This window comes from Loxodonta africana, chromosome 1 (genome assembly GCF_030014295.1).
Source record: "Loxodonta africana isolate mLoxAfr1 chromosome 1, mLoxAfr1.hap2, whole genome shotgun sequence".
In the NCBI taxonomy this organism is placed as follows: Eukaryota; Metazoa; Chordata; class Mammalia; order Proboscidea; family Elephantidae; genus Loxodonta; species Loxodonta africana.
Genome location: NC_087342.1, coordinates 28273701 through 28297457, shown reverse-complemented (window position 1 = coordinate 28297457; position 23757 = coordinate 28273701). Strand labels below are relative to the sequence as shown.

Below are 23757 nucleotides of genomic sequence, written 5' to 3'. Positions count from 1 at the left end.
CCTGACCATCCAGGGCCTTCTTCCCCACAGGATGGATCTGCTCCTGCTGCTGGTACTCTGTGCCCTGGCCACTTGCTGCAGGGCTATGTTTGTGGCCCTGGTGGCCCCCAAGGCCTGGCATCTCCTCTCCCGGGGCTGCAAAGACTCAGATGTGCTGGGTGTTGCGGGCTTTGCTCTGCAGGACATCAACAAGGACCGAAAGGACGGCTATGTGCTGAGCCTCAACCGAGTCAGTGATGTCCAGGAACACAGACAGGCAAGTGATGGTCCCCTCTGGAGCATGTGTTCTGTGGAGGCCGGTAGGAGGTGGGACCAGAGACACAGAGTGGCAGGTGCTTGCCAGATTCTAAATCCAGCTGAGAAAGCTCTGCTGTCCCCTACCGCATGTACTACAATGCTCCTATGGTCATTAGGAACAAGGGCTACCAAGGAACCTACTCTAACACCTGTCTAGTATTCAACAGTCCTTATAGATTCTTCAAAGCATCGTGTCCTTTGGCACTGCCATTGAACAGGTCTTTTGGATTTTCTGCTTCATGTAGCTTGTGGTGCATTTCTTCACCCTGTCCCACAGGATGGTCTCCGGGATCCCTGTTCTATCTCACACTGGATGTGTTGGAGACAGACTGCCATGTGCTCAGCAAGAAGTTGTGGAAGGGCTGTGGGGTGAAGATGTTGCATCAGTCGGTGAGTGCTCCTTCTCAGTGGCTCTAGGGAGAGAAGCTAGATTGCCCTCTTCCTACAGGGTGAAGATTGCTCAAAGTCTATCATAATTTCAATGTTACAGTTCGTAATCTCCTTGTTAGGGTGCCCATGTCGTTCTTCCAACGCCATAGACATGACAAAGTGTCACAAATCAGAGGGCATTCCAGAAGTCTCCCTGGGGTCATGGAGACGAGAATTGCTAAGTTACCCAAAAATTGTTTGGTGACTCCAACTCTTCTACCTCCGGGAGACTTCTACTGGCTTCTGACCAGTATTTAACCTGTGAAAACGGATCGAAGGTGAAGAATGTGGATGCGGATTTAAGGTAGGCTCTTCTAGAAGCAGGGAAGGAAGATCTTGTTGTTTTGTTTGTTTTGTTTCAATGAAGCTGAGGTAAGAGGTTACAGTATAACAGCTCCGCCTGTGTCATGGAAAGAGAAATACTTGCCTGGAATCACACAACAGAAAGGGCCTCAAAAATGATTATCTCGTACATGACCAAAGAAGATGCCTAAAAATAATATCAGTTTGTCTTTGCTATTCAATTATCTTGGGTTTATTTCCATTGATCGGAATGAAACTTTATAGAAGATGAATCCCAGACACTGATATAAACGTGAGTGATATAAATGCAATTACTCTTTAACCAACATATCTTTCCCTAGTCATTTAACCAAATTTGTCAAACTGCACATTTCTGATTTTGAAAAGCAAATAGTCTACTTACCCTCTTGTGAACGATATTGTTAAGGTGATGCTAGCTGCTGTAACAAACTGAAACTTGCATCATGAGTCCATCATGGTAGATGGTTATTTCTCACTCATGTAAAATTCAAAATATGAGTTTCAGACCAGGTGGGAACTTTCCTTCAAGGGCTGATTTGGAGAGGCAGTTTCCTTGCATGTGGTGGCTCTAGGCTCTGCCATCCTCAGCTATGGTCTCCCTGGGGGCATACTTGTCAGTATTAAGCTAAGAAAGAAAAGGAGCAGAGAGAACAGATAGCACATGGGCAACCTTTATAGGCCAGAACTGGAGGTGGTCCACATCACGTCAGCTCACCATCCTGGGCTTAGAACTCAGTTACACAAAGTCACACCTGACTGTGGGGGAGGCTGGAGGTATAGTCAACCGGCATGCCAGAAATAGAAGGTGAAACAAGCTTGATGACCAGCTACCATTTTCTCCCACCCAAAACAACCAAAACTGAAACTTAAGTTTCATATATATATTTTTTAATCTCCAAATTCCATTTGTTTGGTATCCTAGAAATTCATGGTTTATCCCTCCATTGTCACAAAATGTGATCTTTTGGATCCAGGTTTATGGTCAATGCAAAGCAATGTTTTATGTTAACAAGCCAAGAAGAGTTGTGTATTTACCTGCCTATAACTGTACTCTTCGCCCAGGTAAGAGATCACTCTTATATGGTTCATTTTAATAAATAATGGAGAAGGAGCATTGAGCGGGACTATGGCAAGAGTATACAGGTTTTCTCCCAATCTTACCTTCCTATTTATTCCAAGGTCAAGTTCCTAATGTTCCCAGTACTAGCCTTTCATGTGAAAATCAGCCTATACTATACTTCTCACAAATAATCTTCCCCAAAACCCAAAAAAAAAAAAAAAAAACACAATTCCGTTGCCGTCAAGTCAATTCTGACTCATGGCAACTCTATAAGACAGAGTAGGACTGCCCCATAGAGTTTCCAAGGAGCGTCTGGTGGATTTGAACTGCCAGTCCTTTGGTTAGCAGCCATAGCATTAACCACTATGCTGTTAGGGTTTCCAGTCTTCCCAAATAACTTTCAAAATCTTTGTTCTGTCCTGCATCAAATCCGGCATTTTTAGCCATCCGCCAATGGCATAATGTCTACAACTGGTCCCCAGACTCCCTTTCTAGCTCTGTCTGCCATTATTTCCCTGTCTACACTGACTCTACACGCCACTCAATTGGATGCTCCATTCTTTTCTGAACACACATTGCACCCTAAAATCTTTGCATCTTGGTTATGCCTCTACCTCCTCTGAACATGCCTTTGCCAAATGGTGTCTGCGTTTGGAACTCATACCCATGGGTTAGACATGATGTGAGGTGTTAGGACCTAAGAGGTGAATAAGACATGACAGTAGTGAAACCCCAACCTTGTAAAGCACTCAGTCTGCTTTACAGACGTGACGAGGATGGAAGTTACGGACCTCATTGGGGGATAGAGGTCTGATATCAATATACTACATGTTATGTTATTAAACAAAATTCCTAGGATAAATAAACGTGTATGAGGTCAAATGCATTTTGCTTTGATTTTATTTTAATTATGAAAGTAGTACACGCTCATTGCAGGAAACTAACTTGCTTTCCAGAAAATTGCCTTTCTCACCCCATCCTTGCCAACACTGAGTATGAGCTCTTTGTCGGTCTTTGCCTTCATTGTGGTCATATGATTTATAGCATTGAAATTCAATGAAGAGCTTTATTTATTTTTCTTCAAAGAAAAGCATAATTCATCGGTTTCTTTTTGTCAGAAGATTTTAGTATACCTCGTTACTTACAGATCATCACTTTAGATTAATAAAATGGTAACGATATAGGGGATTTTAACGCTATAATGCGAAACTCCAAGTACGTATGTGCAGAACTCTAAATTCGTATATGAAGAAAATGTGTCTTTGCATGTAGTCATGGAATAGCTGTAAAGTTTTGCCATACCCGGGAACACAAAGAAATCTCCAATAATTTACTCCAAAATAGAAGCAGCATAAACTATATTCCTAACCCTAATGTAAAAGAAGTAGAATTCTGTAGTCAAAAGAACAATGTAGCTAAAATCCTATCATTTGTGTCGATAAGAATTGAACAAATAAAACATACAGAGAAAATTAGATAATTACAGAAATTTTTTTTTGCAGAACTATATGCAAATAAATGAATAAACTAAACAATGGATGATTTTATAGGAAGACAATTTAAAAGTCCATTAACTAAACCATAAAAAAACCATAACTTATACTTAATCATATAAGTAGCATATGAATCTATTCTCTTTTGAACAAATTTGAAAAATATCTTTCCTTTTCTTCTATAATCAAATCCAGTCACCTCCCCTCCCTTTAAAAAGAATAAATTACTGTTAATTTAATATGTATCCTGTAGAGATTTACGAAATACATATAACCAATTGAGTTCTTGTTTCTTCTTATGTTTTTATAATAGTTTGTGATTTATGTTTTTTTAGTACACTGGTTCTCACAATGTGATATCCTGATCAGTAGCTTCAGCATCACTTAGGAATTTACTGGAAATGCAAATTCTTGGTTCCAGTCCCAGTCCTATTGAATCAGAAATTCCAGGGGTGGGGAAAAGCAATCTGATGCACTTTAACGTTTGACAACTACTGACCTTGAGTGTTGACAGTGAAGATGATAAAAAATATTATGAAGAACAAGTATTTTTTGTGTATGATATAAAGTACAGTATAGGGAAGGAAATTAGGAGCAATCGGGGCTGTGATCAAATGTACAAATACTATATACTAGTAATTTATACAACTAGGTGCTTAATAAACTATTTTAAAAGTAGGGATTGGAATAATTACTTTTATTTCCAAATGGCTATGACAATCTTCAATTCCTTTTTTTATTGTGCTTTAGGTGAAAGTTTATAGCTCAAGTTAATTTCTCACTCAAAAATTTATACATATATTGTTCCGCGATGTTGGTTACAACCAGGAGCATTATTTTTAAATTGGTCTCTTTCACTTCAACAGTTTTTCCAATGATTGGCAGTAGGTGTCCTGACTGTCCCAGACCCAGCCACACTGACTTGTCAGATCCCAGTGTTTTGGAAGCTGCTACCAAGTCACTTGTAAAATACAACAGTGAAAGCACCTCCAAGCAGTAGTCTCTCATCAAAGTCACCAGGGCTTCCAGCCAAGTAAAGCTAAAATGCCCAAGCCAGTTACACATAAGATGTGTCTCACACTGTTGCTATAGATTCTTAAGCTAGGTGTAGAATACCAAGGCTTTCTTTTTGGTAATAACTGAAGACGTTCTTTCTCTATAGTTCCTACTTTGGTAGACCTGAAGAACATTGTATCATGCTATGGTTTCTGAGTTATTCCGTGGCACTTCGATAAGAGTCATGTGACTCAGCTTTATCTTCATTGGCTTTAGGGCAAGAAAGGAAATGGACTCATTGTCTCCTTGGGGATTCTATTCAGGTTCGTTATTTCCTGGTGTCTTAGTCATCTAGTGCTGCTATAACAAAAATACCACAAGTGGATGGCTTTAAGAAAGGGAAATTTATTCTCTCACTGTCTAGTAGGCTACAAGTCCAAATTCAGGCTGTCAGCTCTGGAGGAAAGTCCTTGTCATCAGTCTTCTCTTGGTCTGGGAGCATCTCAGCTCAGGAACCTCAGGTCTAAAGCACGCACTCTGCTCCCGGCACTGCTTTCTTGGTGACACGAGGTCCGCAAGTCTCTCTGCTCGCTCCTCCCTTTGATATCTCAAAAGAGATTGGCTTAAGACATGATCTAATCTTTAGATCTCATCAATACAATTGCCACTAATCCATCTCATTATATCATAGTGATAGGATTTACAACACACAGGGAAATCACATCAGATGACAAAATGGCAGACAATCATACAGTACTGGGAATCATGACCTAGGCAAGCTGTCAGATATTTTGGGGGGACACAATTCAATCCATGACACCTGGTACTACATTCTCATATCTAACTGACCATGGACCAGTTAGCAAGCCAACTTCTACTCCATATTAAGGCCTGCAGTGGAAGCTTAGTTTTATGAGTTTGAGGAAATAGAGGCTCATTACTACTTGGGTTGTGTTGATTTCTCTATCCAATAGAGAAAAACTTATCTAAAAGGGAATTCTGTTGGAGGATAGAAAAACTCACCAAGGGAAAAAATTTAGGACACATTCAAATTCTTAAAAAGGGAATAAAGATATGGTGATGATAGTTTCTAATTAACAAATCATAAAACATAGTTGAATAAGTGTGGAAACTTGCAGGGGACAACAGGTTGATGTGTTGACCCTCACTCTGGGGATGTTTGGTTTTTATAAACAGGGGCCTCCAAACCTGAGTTGTGTCCCTGTGTGGAAAGGCTTGATTATTTTTTTTTCTCAAACTCTTCATAACAGTGGATGGTTGGCCCTGCTTACTTTGTGGAGTATTTCATTAAAGAGTCACCACGTACCAAATCCCAGGCCAGCAGCTGCTCGCTTCAACTCTTAGACTCTAAGGTGAGTGTTCTTGAGTGTCTTCATAATTTAAGAGTTGTGTTCACAGATCATCTATACGTATTGGCTGAGCATCAATTATGTACAAGGTATTGTAAAGCTTCAGGTGTCTTATGTCCCATTAAGGAGCTCACCGACCAGTTAGAGATAAGGCAGGCTCAGATACAAATCAGGGGTTTTATTCAACCATGTGATGTAGCTGCAGAAAGTGATCATGGGGGACAGTAAAAACATGGACAGAATCTCTGCAGTAGTTGCTGATGGTCCTTCTTTGGTCTGAACAAATCCTGTTAACATTTGGAATATAGCACGGTGCCCTGTTCCAAGGATTACCCTTTAAGAAGGACAAAGTCAAACAGGCCTTCATTCAAAGGGATGCATCCAAGATGGGGAGGGGGCTTGAAACTATCTGAAACACACCCAGTGGAAATGTAATTGACATGGTGTGTTTGACCACAATTGGGTGAAAAGGTGTTGAAAGCCTTTCTTCCCCTTATTTACTTATGTACCAAGGTTTTTTAAGATATAATTTGCAAACCATAAAATTTACCCTTTTAAGTTGTAAAATTTAGTGGTTTTTTAGTATATTCACAAATTTGGGTCACCATCACCGCTTTCAAATTTTAGAATGTTGTCATCATCCCAAAATAAACTCCATTCACGACAGCAGCCATTCCCCAACTTCCCTCTCCCCCAGGCCCTGACAATTGCTAATCTAAGTTTTGTTTCTATGGCTTCGCCTATCCTGAATATTTCATATAAGGGGATTCATACAATGGTCTTTCGTATTTGGCTTCTTTTACTCGGCATAATGTTTTCTAAGGTTCATCCATATTGTAGCATGTATGACTACTTTTTTCCTCTTTATCGCTGATAGGCTGCATTTTCTTTATCCATTGATCAGATGATTGATACTTGGGTTATTTAAACGTTTCGGGTATTATAAATAATGCTTCTATGAACATTCATGGACAAAGTTTGTGTTTTCATTTTTCTTGAGTATATACCTAGGAGTGGAATTGCTGGGTCATGTGGCAACTCTATCTTTAACCTTTTGAGGAACTGTCAGACTCCTTTCCAAAGTCGCTGAACCATTTCACAATCCCATCTGCAATCTGAGTTTTCCAGTTTTTGCACATCCTTGGCAACACTTGTTATTGTCTGTCTTTATGGTTATAGCTACCCTACTAGGCATGGGATACCCTAGTGGCATGGTGGTTAAGCCCAATGGCTGCTAACTAAAAGGTCAGTGTTAACAGTCTGGGACTCATGGACCCCCAAAATTTAAGTCCTTGTCTTGCCCACAAGAAAAGAATTACTCAGGGAGACTTGGCTGGCTTTTAAAAGGAAAGCCTGTACTAGGAACTGAAAGCACTGCACAGCCAAACACCAGCCCCGCGCAGAGCACTCTAGCAGGCTACGCCGGGGCACAAATCTTTGTCTCCAGCTTTTATTGCTTGCTAAGATATGGAAGTGAGGTAATAGTGAATCAGTGGTAGGATTTCACAGATAATTCCTTTTTTGGTATAAGCAGTCTGACGTGGCTCTTTAGTTCCTGATCTGCGCAATGCCGGTAAGATGGTGTCCACGACAAAGGCTTCTGGGAAGGCTGGCAACACTTATTATAGAGTGTTGCACCTGTGCAGTCCCTCCTGTGGTGCGGGTTCAATTCCTGTCTCGGGTACTTGCATCAGGCAGAAGTCATCTGTGGTTATCTTGGTCACCTTGCAGGTGTCTGCCCATGTTCCAGGGACCAGGTCGAGCGGGTCCTTCTGAAAAACATCTCACAAGGGAGTACATTGTTCTTTCCTTATCGCACATTTCAGGATGGGGGTTTTATGTCATTAGCCAAACACACAGTATTGTAAGTAAGTTGCAAGTTGCAGGTGTTGCAGGGCTCTTGTCTAGGGGTTCAGTCGTAGTTTCTTCCTTATCTCAGTCAGCGGTTCAAATCTACCAGGTGCTCTTTGGCAACTCTATAGGGCAGTTCTACTCTGTCCTGTGGGGTTGCTATGAGTCGGAATTGACTGGATGGCAACGGGTTTTTTTTGTTTATTTGTTTACTAGGTGTGAGCTGATATTTCATTATGGTTTTGATTTGCATTTCCTTGATGGCTAATGATGTCAAACATCTTTTCACATGCTTGTTGGCTGTTTGTATGTCTTCTCTGGAGAAATATCTACTTAAATCCTTTGCCCATGTTTTAACTGTTTTTTCTTTTATCTTTTTTTATTTTAGAATTATGAGTTCTCTATATATTCTGGATACAAACTCCCTTATCAGACATATGATTTTCAAATATTTTCTCCCACTCTCCGGGTTGTTTATTCATTTGCTTAATGGTTTTCTATGGAGTATAAGAGGTTTTACTTTTGACAAAGTACAATTTACCTGTATTTTCTTTTGTTGCATGTCCTTTGCTATCATGTCTAAAGAAGACATTGCCTAATCCAAGGTTACAAACATTTACTTCTATGTTTCATTCTAAGAGTTTTATAGTTTTGGCTCTTGCATTTAGAACTTAGTTACCTAGTGCTGCTATAACAGGAATACCACAGGTGGATGGCTTTAACAATCAGAAGTTTGTTCTCTCGCAGTCTAGTAGGCTAGAAGTCTGAATTCAGAGCATGGGCTTCAGGGACAGTCTTTCTCTATCAGCTCTGGAGGAAGGTCCTTGTAATCAATCTTCTCCTGCTCTAGGCGCTTCTCAGCACAGGGACCACGGATCCAAAGGACATGCCCTCCTAGCTCTACTTTCTTGGCGGCATGAGGTTCTCCTGTCTCCCAGCTTGCTTCTCTCTTTTATATCTCAAAAGGGATTGGCTTAAGACACAACCTAGACTTGTAGATTGAATCCTACCTCAATAACATCATAGAGGTAGGATTTATAACATGTAGGATAATCATATCAGATGACAAAATGGTGGACAATCACACAATACTGGGAATCATGGCCTACCCAGTTGATGTGCATTTTGGGGGGACACAATTCAACCCATAAAGTCTGTGATTCATTTTTAGCTAGTTTTTGTATACATTATTAGGTAGGGGTCCAACTTTATCCTTTTGCATGTGAATATCCAGCTGTTCCAATACCATGTGTTGAAAAAGCTCTTCTAGCCCCCATTGTTTTGGCACACTTCTTGAAAATCAATTGAGCACAAATGTATGGGTTTATTTCTGAAATCTCAGTTTTGTTCCATTGATTTCTACTTCTGTCCTTATGCCAGTGCTACATTGTCTTGATTAGTGTAGCTTTGTAGTCAGTTTTGAAATTAGGAAGCCTAATTCGTCCAATTTAGTTCTTCGTATTCAAGATTGTTTTAGGTTTTCTGGATCCCTTGCATATCCACATGAATTTTAGGATAGGCTTGTCAATTACTGCAAAGAAGTCAGTTCAAATTTTGATAGGGATTGCATTGAATCTGAAAATAAATTTGGCAAGCATTGTCACCTTAAAATATTGTTTTCCAATACATGAATATGGAATGTCTTTCCATTTATTGAAGATTTCTTTCAATGATGATTGTAGTTTTCATTGTACATGTCTTGTACGTCTCTTGGTAAATTGATTTCTGTGTATTTTATTCTCTTTGATGCTAATGTACATGGAATTGTTTTCTTAATTTCACTTACAGATTTTTCATTGCAAGTATGTAGAAAAACAACTGATTTTTGAGTACTGACTTTGTATCCTGTAACCTTCCTGAACTCATTTTTTAGCTCTAAGAGTTTTCTAGTGTATTCCTTAAGATTTCTATACACAAGATCATATCATCTGCAAATAGAGAATGTTTTACTTCTTCCTTTCCAATCTGAATGCCATTTATTTCTTTTTCTTGCCTAATTGCTCTGGCTAGAACCTTCAGTACAATGTTGAATGGAAGTGGCAAGAGAAACATCTTTGCCTTATTCCTGATTTTAGGGAGAAAGCAATTTAGTCTTATACTAATCAGTTAGCTGTGGGCTTTTCACTGTTGCCCTTCATCGGGCTGAGAGCATTCCCTTCTATTTTTGAGTGTTATCAAGAAAGGGTGTTAGAGTCTGTCAAATGCTTTTTCTGTGTTTATGAGACAGTCATGTGGTTTTTGTCCTTTAATCAATTAAAACCCAGACCCAGTGCCGTTGAGTCGATTCCGACTCATAGCAGCGACCCTATAGGACAGAGTAGAACTGCCCCATAGAGTTTCCAAGGAGCGCCTGGCGGATTCGAACTGCCGACCCTTTGGTTAGCAGCCATGGCACTTAACCACTACACCACCAGGGTTTCCTTTAATCAATTAGTACGGTGTATTACATTGATTGTTTTTTGTATGTTAAACCAACTTTGCACTTTTTGGATAAATCCTACTTATTCATAGGGTGTAGTCCTTTTTATATGATGCTGGATTCAGTTTATTAGTATTTGGGGGTGGGAGATTTTTACATCTATATTTGTAAGGGATATTGATCTATACTTTTCTTTTTTTGTGATGGCTGTCTGATTTTCATATAAGAGTAATATTGGCCTCATAAAATAAGTTGGAAAATGTTCCCTCCTCTTCATTTTTTTGGAAGAGTTTGTGAAGGCTGGTGTTAATTCCTCTTTAAACATTTGGTAGAATTCACCCGTGAAGCTATCTTGATCTCGGCTTTTTTTTGTAGCAAATTTTTTTTTTTTACTACTAATTCAATCTCTTTACTTGTTATAGGTCTATTTAGATTTTCTACTTCTTGAGTCAGTTTCAGTAGATCGTGTCTTTTTGGAATTTTATTCAGATCACCTAGATTATGTAATTTGTTGGCATATATTTGTTCATAGTATTCACTTATAATGCTTTTTAATTCTGAAAAGGTAGTATTGATATCCTCTTATTCTCAATTTTAGTAATTTGAGTCGTCTTTCTTTTTTTCATGATCAGTCTAGCTAAAGGTTTGTCAATTGTATTCATCTTTTCCAAGACTCAGTTTTCTCCTTCACTGATTTCTTCTATTATCACTTCATTTATTTCCACACTACTCTTTATTATTTCCTTCCTTCTGCTTCCTTTCAGTATAGTTTCCTCTTCTTTTTCTAGTTTCTTAGGGTGAAAGTTTATGTTATTGATTTGGGATAGTTCTTATTTTTGAAAACAAGCATTTACACTACAAATTTCCTCGAAGCAATGCTTTAGCTGCATCTTCTAAGTTTTATATGTTGTGTTTCCATTTCCACTTATCTCAAAGTATTTTCTAATTGTCTTTGTAATTTTTCCTTTAACCCATTGGTTATTTAGGAAAGTGTTACCTAATTTCCGCATATTTGTGCTATTCCTAAATTTCCTCATGTTATTGATTTCTAATATCATTTCGTGTGGTTGAAGATTATCTCACATAATTTCCATCCTTTTGAATTTATTAAGTCTTGTTTATGCCTTAACATATCATCTGTCCTAGAGAATGTTCAATGTGCACTTGCGAAGAATGTGTATTCTGTTGCGGTTGGTAGAGTGTTCTATAGGTGCCTATTAGATCTAGTCGGTTTATAATGTTGTTTGCGTCTTCTATTTCCTTGTTGATCTGCCTAGTTATTCTATCCATTATTGAAAGTGATATTGAATTTTCAAACTGTTATCATTGAATTGTCTATTTCTCTCTTGAATTATGTCAATGTTTTCCTTCCTGTATAATGGGGCTCTGTTTTTATATGAATATATGTTTATAGTTGTTACAGTTTCCTGACTTATTAACCCTTTTATCATTATAAAATGTTCTTTGTCTCTAGTAACAATTTTTGTCTTAAAGTCAATTTTTTTCTGATATTTTCATAGGTATTGAAGCTCTCTTTTGGTTACCATTGGTATGGTTTCGTTTTTTCCGCCCATTTACTTTCAATCTATTTGTGTCTTTGACTCTAAAGCATGTCTCTCAAAAGCCTTTTGTATCCAGTAACTGAATTTTCTTAGGGAATGTTGCCCGATTAGGATCCCTGCTCTGGAGCAGTGGAGCCAGTGAAACATACTCCAGGTCGGAAAGAGAGAGAAAGTTTATACAGGGGGTGACACCAGTGGAAAGTCCAACAGCAAGGTAGGCTGTCTTTATGGAGTCCCGAAAGGAAATTTTAAATTGGAGCTTATATATGCCTGTTACAAGAGTTACAAGTGTCTTTTTGGCACATAGTCTGCAGATGGCATGGCCGGATGAGTTATTCATTACAAGGTAATTACAAGAGACTCTTTATCAGACTAAAGAAATACATGCCGGAAATCTCCTTATCAGGCTAAAGATATACATGCCAGACATCTGGGCTCTAGTCTTCATGTGGGGGGTTATAAGTCACAGATGGCCTGACAGAACAAAAAAAGTCATTAACAAAAGTATGTGAAAAGGAAAATGCAGGCAGAAAAAAACTTATAGGTTCATCATGGCATTAGTTATGTCAAGCTCTCCATCGCCCATTTTGAAAAGGAGAAAATATGTCGTGGAGTATTAGGGTCACAGGGAATAATTGGGAAAACACATTTACCATACTGTCTTCCCGACTTTTCAATAACATATTATTCCAATCCAAAATTGTTCTGGCCATTTTCACTAATAAGAACAACATCACTATAAGTAATTAAGACTTACTTCCAGGTATGAAAAAGTTCTGTTCAGTCAACTCTGAATCAAAAGTTCTGGCTCATATCCAATTCAAAGCTTCTTCCTCCATGTAGCTGAAGCCCTGCTATGAGGAAGGGATCAAGGTCTCTTCTTTCTTCTTTCCCTCCTGCTCTCTCTTGCTTAATTCTGGTTCATCCAACTTTGGAAAGAAGGAGCAAGGATTCCAAAAAACAGTACAAAGTGTTTTTACATAACTCAGTCTACAATAGCAGTTTTCTCTTGGCCAACACCGCCTACTATGAGACCAGCTCCAGTGCTGTTTCTCTCAAGTGGCACAGGAGTGGATTCATCCAGAGGTCTTTTCCTAGCAGGGTGATGTTTTCATTACATGACTTCTTGGAACCACCCTTCTCAGATTCAGTCCCTGCAGATGTTTTCTATTAAATACCCCTTACGTGAAAGGTTACTCCTTGGTTGCATCCTTAAAAGAGGCTTACCTATGATATTTATTTGTCCTATGACACCCTCAAACATTCTTCCTAAACCAAACAGCAGAAGCAGGTTTCGTTATTGCTGGCCCCTCTCCTTACTCTACCAACGTGGCCTGCTTTAGTGAGGATCTCATCTTCAGAATTCTCTGAGAGAGAACCAGACACCAATCTCCATGACCACATATATGTCCCTACACCCTAGGATTCACATGTCAAGCACATACACAAACTCTCCCTTTGTACTCCGCTCTAGTATCGGCACCAGGTAGGCAAATTACAGCACCTCATCAAATCCTAGCCAGGGAGGGAGTAGGTAGATTCTATTTGGTGCAGGTACTTCTAATCTCTTCAGAGTCCTTCCCCTATTTACTTGGTGATGTAAGGGAGAAGGAAAGTCTGAAACACCATCCTTTAAGGACTTCCTAATTTAATGGATTATCCCCCTGTTATGAATTTCTACTCTTCATACAGTCTGGACATGGGTGATAGGGTGATGTTTAGAAACCCTGTTTAGCTATACTTTAAGTAAGCTCTATGTGCATATACATAGGTGCTCTTCTTTAGAAACCGAGGCAACATTCTATAACACTTCTATTTACATTGAAAAAGTGCATACGCTATGACCCCAAAATCCCAGTTCCAGTGATTTACCCTAAGGCAGTGACTATGGATATGTGAAATGATTTAACTGCAATGTAAAACCAAAGCAAAAACAAATTGGATTCAATCTCGTTGCCTAACAAAAGAGAATTGGTTAAATAATGCCGATTAATACCAGGGAGTTACTAAAAAGAAGATTGTAGTTGATAACTGATGTCACTGAATTGTACATGTGAAGTTTGTTGAAATGACAAATGTTTTCTTTACATAGTTGCAACAATTTTTTAAAAAAGGTTGTAAGAAGAGAAAAAAAGATCACAAAAGACTCTTCAATGCCAGAAAAATATTTTCACAGTATACTAAGTGACAAAACAGGGCGATAAAATGGCATGTTTCACATAATTCAGTTTCTTTAGAAGGAAAACTGTAAGTGCATAGGTGAGAAGATTGGAAGAAAAGAAACCAAATCATTGCAGATAACGGCTACCTTTCAAACAGTTATAGGTCTTTTCTATTTTCTTTTTGTGTTTACATTTTGCAGTAGAAATGTTGTTTTGTTTTAAATTAGAGAGAAGTTGAAGGAGCTGTGACTTTGAGAAGACAGAAATGGAACATACATAAAGGGTTGCTATATAAAAGACGAAAAAAACTTTTTTCTAACTGACTCAAGGGTATCACTAAAGCTGAGAGGTACAAGTTGTATACTCACAGCGTTCAGCTCAATACAAAGAAGCTTCTAATAATGAGTGTTTTGTTCCTAAATAAATACTTGAGTTTCCTACTGTTGGAGGCAATTCAGCCCAGTTTGGGTGACTACTTGTTCGTGGTGAACTAAAGAGAATTGGCTCAGTGCCTGCCTATTACATTAAAAAAAAAAAATTATTGGAGCCTAAAAATGCTGATTGGCTGTTTGTCTACCCAAAAAGAAAGCAACTTGATTTTTAGTTACGATCATTTCACATGGAGTTGCCTTGAGTTGAAATCAACGTGACAGCAATTAAAAATGTAACAATGACAATCATGTTCATACTCAGATGACATTGTGTTTTCTCTTTCTTGTAGCCCGTTGGTCTGTGTAAAGGTCAACTGATTAAAACAGACATGAAAACGTCTGTTTCTGCAGAATGTGAATTCTTTGAATCACAGGTATTTTTCAATCTAACGATTGTGTTTCTGTGAAGAAAAGAGAAAGTTGTCTATATTTCAGCTGTTCCTACCCCACTCCCTCCTTTTGTTTTCCCAAGACCCATGATTTCCACTTTACTAGGGCTACCCTATGGCCACGTCTACAGGGTAGCTAGTCAAAGGCTTGTCCCGCTTTGTTTCAGCCACAGTGTGGTCCTTCCCAGTAAGGAAGAGCCCTACAGACACAAGAGCCTATTAGCTTTGGGGCAAAAGGTCTCTGGGACATTCAGTTCAGTGTCCCAAAGAAATCTTACTCAGAACTGTAGGAAGAACTTGTTTCCATAGAAACATTCAATCCCTTTCCAGAAATATTTATTGAGCACTTATTATGAGGCAGCCTGAAATAGTTGAGAGGGTAGTTGAGACAGGCAAGCTGGGTTCCAGTCCTGCTCTGCCACCTGTGAACTGTGTGATCAGGGACAGTACTTATCACTCCGGGCCTCAGTTGCCTCATCTGTAGAATGGAATTGAAAGCTTAACACCTTCAGGTCCCTGTGAGAAACCGGTGAGAGGACCTGCATGAGGGATGCTGCACAAGGCCTGGCACAGAATAAACAACTAATAAAACGTGTCTGTTGGGACCACAGTGAGAGCAGGGACATGAGCTCACTGGGAATTTAAGCAAGTCCTTTAACTCTCTGGGCTTTTGGTCATTTCTGCAATGTTTGAGACTTGCAATAGTTTCCACTGCTCTGAAAGACCTCTGGCTTTTATCTCTTTTACTTTCCAAGTCTTTAACCAGGAGACTTGGCCCTTCACAGTCTCCCTTTGAACTATTACATCAGAAAGGCACAGAACAGCTTAGCTTGAAACCAAGCATAGCAGGGCTTTCCTTATGACACTCTACATTTGAAAATGTTATTTCAGGCTTCTGCTCCAGAAGGTGAAAACTCTGCTGCTAAGCAGGAGCCTAAGAACTTCCCCAAGGTGGAGGAGTCCCAGCAGGAAGGCACTGCTCCCACCAACCCATCCAGTACCTCCCTGACTTGGATGATGGGAAGCCAGAAGGTTCCCAGGAAAAGGACCTTCATGAGGCCTTCCCTGTACAGCTGGACCTGACCACCAACCCCCTGGGAGAAGAACTGGATGTCTCCTTCCTCTTCCTGTGGCCAGTGAAGGAGAAGCTGCTTGTCCTGCCTTTCTCCAAAAGACAGCACCGCTCTCCTGAGTGCCCAGGGCCAGCCCAGGTGGGCAACTCTCTTGTTCTCCCACTATGAGGATCACTTAGAGGATTCTCCAGGGTAAGGGTGCCCTACGTGAGAATACGAGTTGTGGGGAAGGGAAAGAGAGAGAATTCAAATGCTGACAGTGGCTAATAAAGTTTGTTTTTTGACCTGCCTTGGTCTCGATCATGTTGGCTTGGAGTGGAGATAATGGGACTGTCTCCTATATTCCTGGCTGCATCCCCCTCACCTGCCCAAGGCCTTGTGCCATGGAGAGATGCCTCTTTGTGTCTTCAACCTCTTACTTATAAAAGATTTTATCCTTTCACCCTAAAGATATATACAAATCTCTGTATTAAAGCTGTGATTAAAGATACTGTCGCTAATGCCGTGATATAAAAAAAAAAACAAGACCAAGTAGAGAGGTTTAGCCTCTACACTGTTCATCCACTCTAACTATATCATCAGGTCTTATGTGGGCACTGCCTGAGCTGTTTCAGCCCTCTCTCTCTTTTCATTTGCCCAGAGTCTCTGGGTCTCAGAACTGGGGCACTGACTTGGAGTGGGGGGCACATGGAGAGAAGTTTGCCTATACTGGGCTGAGCACAGTAGGGACACTAGACAGCAACTGTTGCAGTTGGTGAATTTTCTGTCTTCATAACCAAATTGGCATTCCCTAACGATGGCCTGAGGATCCCTGGTGGTGCAGTGGTAAAGTGCTTGGCTGCTAACCAAAAGGTTGACTGTTCAAATCCTCTCAGGGCTATTCAGGATAAAGTTCTGGCGATCTTCTTCTGTAAAGATTATACCTAGAAGGAGATCAAAGACTCAGGGAGCAATTATCCAAAGGACTAATGAACCAAATGAACCACAGCATACATGACCCCAAGGCCAGAAGAACTAAATGGTGCCCGGCCACCACTACCAACTGCTCTGACTGGGATCACAACAGAGGGTCCTGGACAGAGCTGGAGAAAACTGTGAAACAAAAACCAAATTCACAAATATGACCAGGCTTGCTGGTCTGACAGAGAGTGGAGGAACCCCTGAGACTGTGGCCCTAAGACACCCTCCTGACCTGGGAAGGAAGCTATTCCCAGAAACCACCTCCCAGCCAAACAACAGGCAAGCACATAAGATAAGCAACAACGCCTGAGAGGAATGTATTCCTTAGAACAATCAATTCTACAAGATCAAAAGGGCATTATCTGCCCAAAAACAAAGATGGAAGGCAGGAAGAGGTAGAAAACTAGGACAAAAGAAAATGGGGAACCCAGGGCAGAAATGGGGAGATTGCTGATGTATTATGGGAAATGAAATCAAGGTCATGACACACTGTATGTACAAACCATCAAATGGGAAACTAATTTACTTTGTAAACTACCTAAAGCGCACACGCATGCACGCACGCACACACACACACACACACACAGATACTAACATAAGGGAAAACTGGGTGAGGAGCACACAGGAACTCCCTATATTGTCTTTGCAATTTTCTGTAAATCCAAACAATTATAAAATTAAAAGTTTATTAAAAAAAATTGCACCTAGAAAATCCTATGGGACAGTTCTTGTCTGTCCTATAGGGTCACTATTTTGGTTATTTAGTGCTGCTGTAACAGAAATACCACAAATGGATGGCTTTAACAAAGAGAAATTTATTTCTTCACAGTAAAGTAGGCTAAAAGTCCAAGTTCAGGGTGTCAGCTCCAGAAGAAGGCTTTCTTTCTCTGTTGGCTCTGGAGGACGGTCCTTGCCCTCAATCTTCCCCTGGTAGAGGAGCTTCTCAGGTGCAGGAACCCTAGGTCCAAAGGACATGCTGTGCTCCTGGCTTTCTTGGTGGTATGATGACCCCTTGTCTGCTCCCTTCCCTTTTCTTTTTATCTCCTGAGAGATAAAAGGTGGTGCAGGCCATACCCCAGGGAAACTCCCTTTACAGTGTGACCTGGGTAAGGGTGGTATTGTAATACCACCCTAATCCTCTTTAACATAAAATTACAATCACAAAATGGAGGACAACCACACAATACTGGGAATCATGGTCTAACCAAGTTGACACATATTTTTGGGGGACACAATTCAATCCATGACAGTCACTGTGAGTTGGAATCAACTCCACAGCAACTGGTTTTGGTTTTAAGGAGCCCTGGTGGTACAGTGGTTAAGAGTTAGGCGATTAACCAAAAGGTCAGCCATTTGAACCCACCAGCCACTCCTTGGAAGAAAGATGTAGCAGTCTGCTTCCATAAAGATTACAGCCTTCTCATTATGGGGAGAGTAATTGGGAGTATGTAGCAAGGTGTATATAAGTTTTTATGTGAGAAACTGACTTGATTTGTAAACTTTCACTTAAAGCACAATAAACATTATTAAAAAAAAAAAAAGATTACAGCCTTGGAAGCCCTATGGGGCGGTCCTACTCTGTCCTATAGAGTTGCTATGAGTCAGAATTGACTTACAGCTATGGGTTTGATTTTGGTTTGGGTGGGGCAGTGGTTAAGTGCTCAGCTGCTAACTGAAGGTTTGGTGGTTCAAACCCACTCAGTGGTTCTGTGGGAGAAAGGCCTGGCAATCTGCTTCCATAAATATTACACCTTGAAAACCCTGTGGGGCAGTTCTACTCTGTCACATGGGGTTGTTATGAGTAGAAAATCAACTCATGGCACCTAACAAAACAAAACAAAAACCCAAACCCATTGCCATGGAGTGGGTTCCAACTCATAGTGAGCCTATAGGATGGAGTAGAGCTGCCCCATAAGCAGTGGCATTGATAGGGGAGTACAGGGTGTGGATCTCACTGGGTGACACTGTCAGAGGGGTTGACACCAAAATAGCTGTCTATAAAATTTTTGTGCAGAGTTTCCACAGATATTTATTATTTTTTATAAAAACAGCCCTGTAGTTAGTTATAACAACAAAAACACTTTTCATAAGCCCATTTCACATGTATCAATATACGTGCAAGACTAAAACTCTATGCTAATTTACTTTTTGAACCTTCTAATGCCCTCTGGTCAGAGCTGTCATTATTACGCAATCACAATGACGCTTCAAATCACCTGATTTGGTCTGCATGCACTACAAGCCCAAGCTGTTTTTTCGTTGCTCCCAGTGTTGTTATAGTCACCAATTTTGTAAAATTTTCTGGTGTTTTACAACCTAGGTGCCCATCAACGGATGAATGGATAAACAAATTATGGTATATTCACACAATGGAATACTACGAAACAATAAAGAACAACGAATCCGTGAAACATCTCATAACATGGATGAATCTGTGGGAATTACGCTGAGTGAAATTAGTCGCAAAAGGACAAATATTAGACCACTATTTTTTTTTTATTATAAGAACTCAAGAAAAGGTTTAAACACAAGAAAACATTCTTTGATGGTTACTAGGGTGGGGAGGAAGGGAGAGGGGTATTCATTAACTAGGTAGTAGACAAGAATTATCTTAGGTGAAGGGAAGGACAACACAACACTACAGGGCAAGTCAGCACAACTGGACGAAACCAAAAGCAAGGAAACCTCCTGAATACAACCAAACACTTTGAGGGACAGAGTAGCAGGGGCAGGGTCTGGGGACAATGGTTTCAGGGGACATCTAGGTTAATTGGCATAACAAAGTTTATTAAGAAAATGTTCTGCATCCCACTGGTGAGTGGCATCTGGGCTCTTAAAAGCTAGCAAGTGGACATCTAAGATGCATCAATTGTCCCAACACACCTGGAGCAAAGGAGAATGAGGAACACCAAAGACACAAGGAAAAAATGAGCCCAAGAGACAGACAGGGCCACATAAACCAGAGGCTCCATCAGCCTGAGACTGGAAGAACTAGATGGTGCCTGGCTACCACCCATGACTGCCCTGACAGGGAACACAACAGAGAGTCCCTGATGGAGCAGGAGAAAAGTGGGGTGCAGAACTCAAATGCTAGTAAAAAGACCAGACTTAATGGTCTGACTGAGACTGGAGGGATGTCAGAAGACATAGCCCCTGGACTCTCTGTTAGCGCAAAACTGAAACCATTCCCAAAGCCAACTCTTCAGACAAAGATTAGACTGGACTATAAGACATGAAATACTTGTGAAGAGTGTGCTTCTTAGTTCAAGTAGATACATGAAACTAAATGGGCAGCTCCTGTCTGGAAGCAAGGTGAGAAGGCAGAAAGGGACAGGAGCTGGTTGAATGGACAAGGGAAATACAGGGTGGAAAGGAGGGATGTGCTGTCACACGATAGGGAGAGCAACTAGGGTCACCTAACACTGCGTGTATAAATTTTTGTATGAGAAACTAACTTGAACTGTGAACTTTCAGTTAAAGCACAATAAAAAAAAATTTTTTTTAAATTTTTTTCTGGTATTTTAGCTACAATAATGTGGTAATTAGTATTTGTGAAGGTATATCAATAACTTTTGAGAATGAAGTAGTAATTAAAGGAAAAGGAGTTATATATGGGATTTATGATTTATGAGTAACGTTAGTACAAAAAACATTACTAAGCACACTTAGGGAATTGCAACTAATGTCACAAAACAATTTGTGCATAGAATTTTTGAATAAAAAACTAATTTGTGGTGTAAACTTCCACCTAAAACACAAAAAAATTTAGAAGAATTACTAAGGATTCCGTAGGGTCTGGTACAGCAGGAGGTCCATGGTGGGTGCGAAACCTTGAATTACTGCACTGGGTGATGACATTGCCCATAGGGTTTTCAAGCCTGTAATCTTTATGGAAGCAGACTGCCACATCTTTCTCCCACAGAATGGCTGGGCGGGTTAGCAGCAGAGTGGTTAACTGTTGCGCCACCATGGCTCCTTATCACTAAATTCAAAGGAAGCATTTGCGTTTGAATTTGCTTACCATCTCTGAAACATCTGGCAATGCTGACCCTCCCAGTTTCCTGAAGCTTTCTCAGGTAGACTTTGTACCACAGCGTCCAGGTTTTCCTCCAACATTCCTAGTCCCTCTCCTCAGGCCCCTTTCCTGGGGTTCCTTTCTTCCACTCACCTCTTGGATGTAGTTTACTTAGCTCTCCGTCCTTGACCTTTTGTTCCTACTCTGCAAACTCCATGGGGACAAGCTAATCGAATAGTCTCAAAAGACTGCAATCATTAATCATCTGAGGCCCTTGTGTCCAAATAATCTGTGGCTGGAAAACCACTTTAACATTAATCTTCTTTCCTGAAACTTCAGGATGTGGGCATTTCTTGTTATGTGGTATTAAAAGCTTTAAAAATGAGTTCTATTATTAAAAAAAAAAAAAGAACATTACAAAATTATCTGATTTTATCAGTTATAAAAATCACTGATTCAGTATTCTGAAAGAAATAATCGGTCACATGAACACTCATTTTACTATTTCCTATAAGAACAAATAATTGGAAACAATACCAAACCTGTTGCCCTCGAGCTGATTCCAACTCATAAGGACCCTATAGGACAGAGTAGAACCGCTCCATAGGGTTTCCAAGGAGTGGCTGGTGGCTTTGAACTGCTGACTTTTTGGTTAGCAGGCAAGCTTTTAACCACCGTACTACCAGGGCTCCTGGAAACAACACACATGGTCAAATACAAGGTAAAGTTAATTACATATATGTATAACATGCAGTGTCATGTGATCTTTTAAAATAATCATTCTGAAGGGAAAGTCCTTACGGAAAACGCATGATTTAAATCATACATAACAACCTATTGCCCTCAAGTCAATTTCCACTCATAGAGACCCTATAGGACAGAGTAGAACAGCCCCATAGAGTTTTCAAGGCTGTAATCTCTACGGGAAAACCCTGGTGGCTTAGTGGTTTAAGAACCTACAGCTACTAACCAAAAAGTCAGCAGTTCAAATCCACCAGGTGCACCTTGGAAGCCCAAATGGGGCAGCTCTACTCTGTCCTATAGGGTCGCTGTGAGTCAGAATTGACTCGATGCCAAAGGGATTGGTTTTTTTTTTTGTTTTTTAATCTTTACAGAAGAAGATTGCTACATCTTCCTCCCACAGAGAGGCCGGTGGGTTCAAACTAAGGCTTTGAATGGGTTTGGAAAAGTTCACTAATTGCCAAAGTAAACGAGGATAGGGTAAGTGTTGCATAACAACCAAATCTGTTGCCCATGAGATTTTCAGGCAAAATGGAGTTCTGATGGCAAAGTGGTTAAGAGCTCTGAGGCTCACCAAAAAGTGGGCAGTTTGAATCCATCAGCTGCTCCTTGGAAACAGTATGAGGCAGTTCTACTCTGTCCTATAGGGTCACTATGTCTCGGAATCAACTCCCCAGCAATGAGTTTAGTTATTCTTATTATTACTTTGGTTAGGAAACAAACAGCGGTGCCCAGACTTTGAGGATCCATACAGGAGACTGGATCATTGACAGGGCTGCAGAAAGCAACACACATTTAACGCTGCACAGCAGCCGCCATCTTTGACCAGGGCACTGCTATTTGTTTCCCACTCAGGTCAAAATCCCATGGGCAACAGATTTGGTTGCTAAGTAATGCGTGCATTGGCCTCGTTTTCGTGGGCAAGTACTAAACCCTTCGAATCCTTCAGAGGCCTGGTTCAAACCACCAACCTTTTGATTAGCTGCCAGGTGCTTTAACCAGTGTGTCACCAGGGTTTCTATATATAATAAGAAATTGAAAAAAAAAAAAGTCGTCGCCATGGGAAACAAGTTAGCGGTGTTTTAAAGAGGCTGCAACCCAGTGGGGCAGGGGAAAGCTAGTCATTAAAACAAAAACTGTTTTGTGTTTCAGTGAGTTGAGCTCCTTAAATTATTGTTTTAATCCAATTGCCTTCCTCCTGCCCCACTGGGTTGGAGTCTCTAACAACACTTCGGCCATATTCCACACTATTCCTGCCAGTCTGAGTCATGCTGCAACAGACCCATTTTGGTATGTAAAGGCTCGTGTTGTTATTGTTAAAAAATTAATCTCAAACATAATTTAAAACTTGTCTCTTCCACTTCTAACCCATTGCTCTCAAGTCGATTCCGACTCATAGTGACCCTAGAGGACAGAGCAGAACTACCCCATGGGGTTTCCAAGGAGCAGCTGGTAGATTTGAACTAGAAGTGGAACCCTGGTGGTGCGGTGGTTAAGAGCTCCGGTGCTAAGGTTAGCACCGGAGCTCTTAACCACCGCACCACCAGGGTTCCACTTCTAGCACTCTTTAAACTAGTTTGTGACATGGGAAGGGGAAGTCAACTCTTCATACGCATCCCCCCACCCCTTCCCTTCTTTCTTCAAGCTCCCTCTCTCCCTTCAGATTCTGTCTAGAGTCCAGTAGCTCTCAATCTTGACTGCACACTGAAATCACCTGTGGGGAGCTTTTAAACATACCAATGCCTGAGATTCTGATTAAATTGCTCTGGGGGAAGCCTGGGTGTTAGAATTTTTTTTTTTTTTTTAAGCTTCTTGTTGATTCTGGAGTCCCTGTGTGGTGCAAACAGCCCTCTCAGCTGCCAACCAAAAGGGTGGTGGTTTGAGTCCACCCAGAGGCACCTCAAAACAAAGTCCTGGTAATCCATTTCCATAAGATCACAGTTATTGAAAACCCTTTGGAGCACAGTTCTATCCTGACACACATGGGGTCTCCATGAGTCAGAATGGACTCCACAGAAACTGGTTTGGTTTTTGGTTTGGTTTCAGGTGATTCTAAATATAAAGCCAAGGCTGAGAAGCACTGCTATAAACCTCACAGGTCCTTACTTTCCCTTACTATAGAGAAAAGAGCAAGGAAGAAGATGCTGCTTAAGTGACTGGCCACTTATTGGCAGTGGGAGGGAAC

The 23757-nt window shown here is 40.5% G+C and overlaps 1 pseudogene; it reads left to right on the top strand.

Moving 5' to 3' along the window:
- Positions 1–31: 31 nt before the first annotated feature.
- LOC100663241 (fetuin-B-like) lies at positions 32–16024 on the top strand (annotated as a pseudogene).
- The last annotated feature ends 7733 nt before the right edge of the window (positions 16025–23757 follow it).